The 8,063-nt window shown below is 40.1% G+C and overlaps 1 non-coding gene across 1 annotated transcript; it reads right to left on the reverse strand.

Annotated features, from left to right (window-relative positions):
• Positions 1–6,227: 6,227 nt before the first annotated feature.
• TRNAC-ACA (transfer RNA cysteine (anticodon ACA)) lies at positions 6,228–6,299 on the reverse strand. Its single transcript has one exon. It is a non-coding gene; the product is annotated as a tRNA-Cys (tRNA).
• Between the last annotated feature and the right edge of the window lie 1,764 nt (positions 6,300–8,063).

Raw genomic sequence — 8,063 nt, forward strand, 5'->3', positions numbered from 1 at the left:
ACAAAGCACCAGGGTTACTGATGCCATGCACATAGACCAGACCTTGAAGGACTGATACAACAGCCAGCATTATTTTTAAATTTAGGTACACAAAATGAACACGTTGTGTGATTGCTTTTTGGATATATATATACTGTGCTTAGTCACTCAGTCATGTCCAACTCTTTGCAACCCCATGGACATTAGGCTGCCAGGCTCCTCTGTCCACTGAATTCTCCAGGTCAGAATACTGGAATGGGTAGCTGTCCCCTTCTCCAGAGGATCTTCCCAGCCCACGTCTCTTGCATTATAGTTGGATTCTTTACTGTCTTGAGTCACCAGGGAAGCCCAGTATATGTGTATATGTGGGTCTAGATAGATAGATAGATATGTGTGCCCAGTTGCTTAAGTCATGTTTGACTCTTTGCGACCCTTTGGACTGGTAGCTCACCAGGTTCCTCTGTCCATGGAATTTCTAAGGCAAAAATATTGGAGTGGGTTGCCATTCCCTTCTCCAGAAGATCTTCCCGACCCAGGGATGGAATCCATGTCTCCTGTGTCTCAGGCTGTTTCTATACCACTAAGCCACCTGGGAAGCCCATATATATAGGTGTGTATGTATGTGTAACCATTACCCTGACCAAAATGGAAAATATTTTTAACACTCCAAGATGCTCCGTTATGACTCTTCCCAGTAAATATACCCCTGAAGTAATCAGCATTCTAACTTCCATCTCCATAGATTAGATTTTGAGCAAAGACAACTATCATCTATCCATCTATCTATTTTTTTTGTTCCAAAAATTAATCATGTGGTGCACACTGTTTGGTAGCTGGAGACACAGGAATAAACAAAGCAGGTGAGGCCTCTAGGTTCTGTGGGGCTCACATTCTGGTTGGGGAACTGATCATAGACAAATTAACAAGATAGTCCAAATTATGAAAAAAACCCATGATAAATGGATCAAGGTAACTGATAGACAGTAGATAGGTAAGGTTGAGAAGTGTTGGATGGGGGTGGGGAGTATCTGCCCAGGTAGCATTTGGGCTGAGAACTGACTGAAGAGCAGGGAAAGAGAGCCCCAGGAAGAGGGAACTGAAACTGTAAAATCCCTAAGACAAGAAGCAGCTCAGTACCAAGAGGAACTGAAAGGCCAAGTGTGGCTGGACTTGAGAGGTGGGGAGTCGGGGAGAAAGTCCTGAGAAATAATGTAAGAGAAGCAACAAGGAGCCAGAGTAACATGCCTTTATGGGAACAAGGGGAGTGCCTGGAACAAGGGGAGAGACCTTGGAGTTAAAAAATATGTATCTGATATACTCTATTAATTAACTGTAAAAACTTTTCCCATAAAGAACCTTCAGTAAATAAGTAGTGGCTGCTAGAGATGACTTGCAACTGGATGGCAGGTCAGTGAGGAAATAATTCCAAAGCAGAGGACTTTGTGAAAGCGTAATTATACATGTTGAATGTAACAAAGGAAAATAGTTTTTAAGGTAGCAAATCCTAAAAAGAATTTGGATAATGTGGGTGCTGTTCTTCACATTTTTCTATGGCTAATTAGAGAGAACTGGGAAACACACAATGCTGCCCACCGCCCTGCCAACTCATTATGGGCACTTCTAATTTCAGATAAATGAAGCCCTTGGTTACCACCCCCAGCTTGTCTCAGAACATGCATTGTGTTATCAGAGCAGATGAGTAAAAATAATAGCTTTCTGAATATCTATTAACGGTAGCTTTCTCTTATTCAATCAGTTCAGTTCAGTTGCTCAGTCGTGTCCAACTCTTTGCAACCCCATGAATCGCAGCACGCCAGGTCTCCCTGTCAATTACCAACTCCCAGAGTTTACTCAAACTCATGTCCATTGAGTCGGTGATGCCACCCAGCCATCTCATCCTCTGTCGTCCCCTTCTCCTCCTACCCCAATCCCTCCCAGCATCAGAGTCTTTTCCAGTGAGTTAACTCTTTGCATGAGGTGGCCAAAGTATTGGAGTTTCAGCTTTAGCATCAGTCCTTCCAGTGAACACCCAAGACTGATCTCCTTTAGAATGGACTGGTTGGATCTCCTTGCAATCTAAGGGACTCTCAAGAGTCTTCTCCAACACCACAGTTCAAAAGCATCAATTCTTCAGTGCTCAGCTTTCTTCACAGTCCAACTCTCACATCCATACATGACCATTGGAAAAACCATAGCCTTGACTAGATGGACCTTTGTTGGCAAATGTCTTTGCTTTTTAATATGCTATCTAGATTTATCTTATTAAAGGATACTTAAGTTCAAATCTGTCTCCATGTTAATGAAGCAACTCCCAAATTCACTTTGCTCTTAAAAATCTAAGTTTTCCATTTTTTCCCTTTACACAGAAAAATGTGGTATTTGGCTAGGTAGCTTAGAAAACCAACATTTTCGTATGCATGTAATTAGAAAAAGTAAGTGATTATGTAAAATCTCAGGTGTATATATATATATGTATATGCATATACACACATGTGTATATCTTCTCTTTAGCAAACAATATATATATTTCTCATTTTAAAAAGCATTTCTAATATTTACTTATCCAACTATGTAGAAACAGATAGATACTAAAAGCAAATAGCCAGTTATCACCTTTAAAACATCCCTTTTTAACCATGAGGTTACTAAAAAGCAAAAACTGTGAAGTATACATGATGGGAAACATTAAATTTCATGGTCAGGGTGAAATTTAAGGATGGAAAAAAATCAAGATAACTTACATTTGAGTTGAAGTTCTCCGTAAGACATTTCATCACTGGGTTCATTTATGTGAGTATTAATAACAGTATTTGGAAAATGTACTCCCAAAAAAGCCTAAATTGAAAGCAGAAATGAAGAAAATTTGCATGATTTTAAATATCAAAATATCTGAAAGCATGAAGCTATATGATTGAATTTTCCACGATTATGGAGATTTTGTTTTATATGGAACAAACTGAAAGTGTCTTCCTGATTCTGGTGCTTCAGAACTTAGAAGAGAGGCTGGCACTCATTTTTGTTAGGCTGGCACCTAACATCTCTGAGAGCAAATTCTCCTGCATAATTGGGACAATACTATTTATTTCAGTGTTACTGCAACAGGTAAGTGGCATGCAACAAGCACTTACTATGTGCTGGTTATTTGTATAAATATCTGCGGCTTGGACACTATATTTTTTTATGACTCTGAGCAAGACACTAATCTCTGGATCTAAGTATTTTTGTTTATAAACAGAGTTGAACAATGTGAGCCCTAAGTTTCCTTTTAACTCTGATATTTGATAATTCTTATTATCTAGATGGTATCAGTTTCCTCATCTTTGTAATGGGCATACTAAGAGCACCTCCCTCACAGAATTTTTGAGAGGATAAAATAAATTGACAGGCAGAAATTCTTAGAACATTGCCTGGCACATACATGTTAGCCATGATGGTGATAATGATGATGATAACTCCACTGGTAAATAGTATGGTAGTTCTAAAACATTTAGTGTCTGGTTGATTATATGATCTCTTCTTTCCAGAGTAAATGCCAGAGTTACTAAGATTTTACCCTCTAAAGGTTCTTCAAAACTAAACTTATTTGCTTCTCAGTAAAACATTGGTAGAGATTTCCCAGGACAGATACTCTGACCTGCTAACATCTTCATTTTTTTTCATCTAGTAACAATGTTTTAAAAAATTAATTGACTCACTTATCACCACCCTCTCTTTTTGTGAGTCTGAAAATGGGTACTTTCAGTGTGTACTTTTGTTGTAAAAAAACCTCTAGCACCAAAATTCTACACTTATTGTCAGAGCTCAGCAAATTTCCTTGGAGAGTTTCCTCTTCAAATTATTTAAAATAAAACATAATTTCATCAAATAACTCAAGCATGCTAACATTTCATTGGCACTTGAAGAAAAGTTTGGATTTATCCCGAACTGTGATTTGCATAGGTCATTTCCTCAGTCACCCTAACCTTTTTGTGAAAAGCTACACACAATTAAATAAGCTGGTTCAGGCAAATGAACCGGTGAGTGCATTATAAATAGCAACCAAAATCATACTTCAGATGTTAACTGGTTTGTCCTGATTTAATAATGAATTGCATCATTTGACAAATGAGATAAGGCCTTCACCTTTAGCTTTCTGATCTAAACTTCTAATAGTTGAAATTTATTATTACCATCTGGTGTCTGGCCTTTGAGATGCCCCGGTGATGTCTGCCTCATTGCAAGTAGTCAGGGCTTGTCTGCCAAAAAAGCTCTCTGCTAAGACTCTTGATTGGCAGGCCCAGTGAGGAGGCAAAGAACCCACTGAACCATGTAGACACAGTTCAGTCTCTGTAGAAGTTTCCTCTAGTTCCAGGCAGACTCATTTTCTTAGCTTGTGTTGCAAAGAAACTATCACTATCAAAGCTGTTTTTATTTTTAATGTCAATCTTGAAGGATGTAGTTCCTACACTTTTTAAGAATATTTTGGGCCTCTTTTAAGCTATTAGGCAATGTTTACAAGATGGGCATCATTTTAATGCTTTTCATCCTCAGCTAAAATTGAGGCTGAAGCTAAGAGTGCTGTATAGCCTAGGGTTTTAACTCAATGAAGCCCACGAATCTTGCTGTTCTTTATTGTTCCTCATATTGTCCTAGGTTCTGGGAAAAGGCTAGATGAATCTTACTGCTTCCAAGAAACTTAAAATAAGGGAGGAAGGACAGAGTAAACACACATAGTGCTTGCGTACGTGCTCAGTTGCTTTAGTCGTGTCTCTTTGTGACGCTATGGACTGTAGCCTGCCAGGCTCCTCGGTCCATGGGATTCTCCAGGCAAGAATACTGTAGTGGGTTGTCATTTCCCACTCCAAAGGATCTTGCTGACCCAGAGATCAAATCGTGTCTCCTGTGTTTCCTGCAATGCAGGCAGATTCTTGACCCCCTGAGCCATCTGGGAAGCCATACAGAGAACCATAGCCAGTTACATAAATGAACGTGAAAGAGCTAAGCACGATGGTACGTATTTTCAGGGGAATCAGTTATTTGGTACATACACAAGAACATTTAAGAAGGTAAAATTTAGGAAAACAATTAGAAATGAAATGCAAATAGCAAGATAGCTAGTGTCTCTAGAGTTGAAAATTTGGTTTGAGTAAAAGCGTCTGCCCTCAATGCAGGAGACCTGGGTTCGATCCCTGGGTCAGGGAGATTTCCCTGGAGAAGGAAATGGCAACCCACTCCAGTATTCTTGCTTGGAGAATCCCATGGACGGAGGAACCTGATGGGCTACAGTCCATGGGGTCGCAAAGAGTCGGACACGACTGAGTGACTTCACTTTCACTTTCACTTTCACTATGTATTTTAGTAGGTTTGACTAGTGTGGAAATGCCAAGCCTGGGAAAAACAGGAGTTTCCAATACTAGTGTCTGCAGCATTCATTACTAGATGGCTCCAAAAGATAATTGATATTAAGTCTTAGTTGGTCTGTGTGGAGGCTGAGATGGAAGGAAGTTAAGTAGTCTTCCCATGATCACCCAGTCATCAGGTAAGAGCAGAGATTCAAGTCCAGGGCTAAGGGCTCTAAAGTTATGCCCCAGACTCCTCACACATGCATTTAGTAACCACACCCCACCTTTGGTTGGGTGTACAGAGATGTACAGAGATGACTGTACATTTGAGAGTGAAAGAAGTTATGAATAAATAAGTCTTGGTGAGTGGCATGAACCAAGACAGTCCAGGGTCAACTGGGAGGTTTGGTCACCTTCTCTCTTCTCCCCACTCCAGTCATCTACCAGACACCCAGTGTTTCTGGCCAGGTGCTGAGTTCTCGGTCTAAATTGATTGAAGTCTTACAATTCTAGGAAGTCTTCCATTTTCAGTGAGCCCTCAGAGAAACAGTTTCAATCAAATAAACCACTGACAGTGGAATTTCAAGTAGTCAGGCACCAGATAATGCAAACTATTTCAAAACAACAGTATTTTCCTGACATCTGTCAGCTCACATCTTTCCTATGATACTCAGCCAGCTCAATGTTTAAGCACTATTGATCAGCTGAATACTACATGTACTGATGGAATTCACAGGTAAAAACTGTAAATTAACAAGGTAGAAATGAAAGGTGTTCTGCCCAATATCCTTAGATAGATAGTGAAGTTGCTCAGTCATGTCCGACTTTTTGCGACCCCGTGGACAGTAGCCAACCAGGCTCCTCCATCCATGGGATTTTCCAGGCAAGAATACTGGAGTTGGTTGCCATTTCCTTCTCCAGGGGATCTTCCCGACCCAGGGATTGAACCTGGGTCTTCCGCATTGTAGGCAGACGCTTTACCATCTGAGCCACCAGGGAAGTCACCCAAGATCCTTAGCACTAGCCAAAGCTTAGATTTTCATATCTAGTTCAGAGCTCATCAACAAAAGGAAAAATCTGGAAATTTGGAGAGCATTCAAAAGAGACTGAAGACTAAAACAAAATTATACATATGTTTAAATGTTTGTGTTGTGTGTGTTTAGTTGCTCAGTTGTGTCTGACTCTTTGCAACCCCATGGGCTGTAGCCCACAAGACTCCTTCTGTACCTGGAATTTTCCAGGGGAAAAAAAACTGCAGCAGGTTGCCATATCCTACTCCATGGGATCAAAGCTACTAAAATGTAATGTGTTTAAATAAAATGGCATATGTCCCCAACTCAGCTAAGTTCACAGGTGTCCAAAAGCAGAGAGGCACAGACTATCAAATGCCTGGGTACTACTTGTATAAAATTTAAGTTAAAACTCATTTTCATCCCAAGAATGTATGACATCTAAATTAATATTTTACCTGTTTTGCTTTTATTTTAGGTTTTTGGCAATTTTCAATTTCACTTTTATTTGCAAAAAAAGAAAAGTCTACAAGGGAAATTAGTGGAAAAAAGGCAAAGAAGGGAGGGGATAAAATAAATACTGAAGGAGGAAATGGGAATAGGGAAAAACACCAACACATAGAAACTTAAAAATACTCCAGTTAGGCTCAGGGAACCAGCACCCCTGGTAGCAAGTGTTATTAAACATCGGAACGGGTTGCTAAGGGAGGTGAGGGAATCTCCCTTTCCCAGAAGTCTTTAAAAATAGGATCACATCTGGTGGGAATGGAATAATGGTGGTACTGCCTGACTGCACAGCTTCTCAGGCAAACCCAGAGGCTGGTAATTCTACCATTTCTATTTCTGATTGCTGAGAAGTAACAAATAACTTCAGTCCACCTATCATACTGGGACTTACAATGTCTATCATTTTAATTGTGTTACAAAATTGTTTTCACCGGGTTTTGCCATGCAAAACTAGATAAGTAAATTATTCAGTGTATAGTTGAATTGGGCTTCCCTGAGAGCTCAGCAGGTAAAGAATCTGCTCACAATGCAGGAGACACAGGAGATTCAGGTTTGATCTCTGGATAAGGAAGATCCACTGGAGAAGGAAATGGAAACCTACTCCAGTATCCTTGCCTGAAAAATCCCATGTACAGAGGAGCCTGGCAGGCTGCAGTCCAAAGGGTTGCCAAGAGTCGGACACAACAGAACACACAAACACGCACATAACATGTAGTTGAATCTATAGCAAAGGCTCAAACCTTACTTACTTATTTGTAATATTTTCCCAAAACACTACGAAACCAGAAAGGTACTGAGTTTATGTCCTCACAAAGAAGTTAGGGATAAGACAATGTACAGAATCCTGTATTCAATTTTTAATTTTAACTGAGTAGTACTGGGGGGTGGGTGAAGTTGTAGGAGGGCTGGATTGAATAAACCTAATTAGAATTTCAGTCTTTCAGGCCAGTGTTTCAAGAAGTGAAAGGATATTTGTTCCTTGGAGAGAGTGTGGGTCGGGATCTGATATATCTGCAGTGCCCCTTTCATCTCTGATATTTTGCTTTACACAGAGCTACCAGATTATGTGCCCTGTTGCATTTAGTTGCACATATATTTGTTATGCTCCTACTTTTTATCAGGCACTGTGCCAGGAATACAAGGAGAAACAGATCACAGCCCATGACCTTGAATAACACAGTCTAAAAACAGCAGTTGAGCCCAGGTGTGGTGGGGAGTTCTGCTAGTGTAAGTTTGGATCTGCATT

This window comes from Ovis aries, chromosome 8, assembly GCF_016772045.2.
Source record: "Ovis aries strain OAR_USU_Benz2616 breed Rambouillet chromosome 8, ARS-UI_Ramb_v3.0, whole genome shotgun sequence".
Lineage (NCBI taxonomy): Eukaryota > Metazoa > Chordata > Mammalia > Artiodactyla > Bovidae > Ovis > Ovis aries.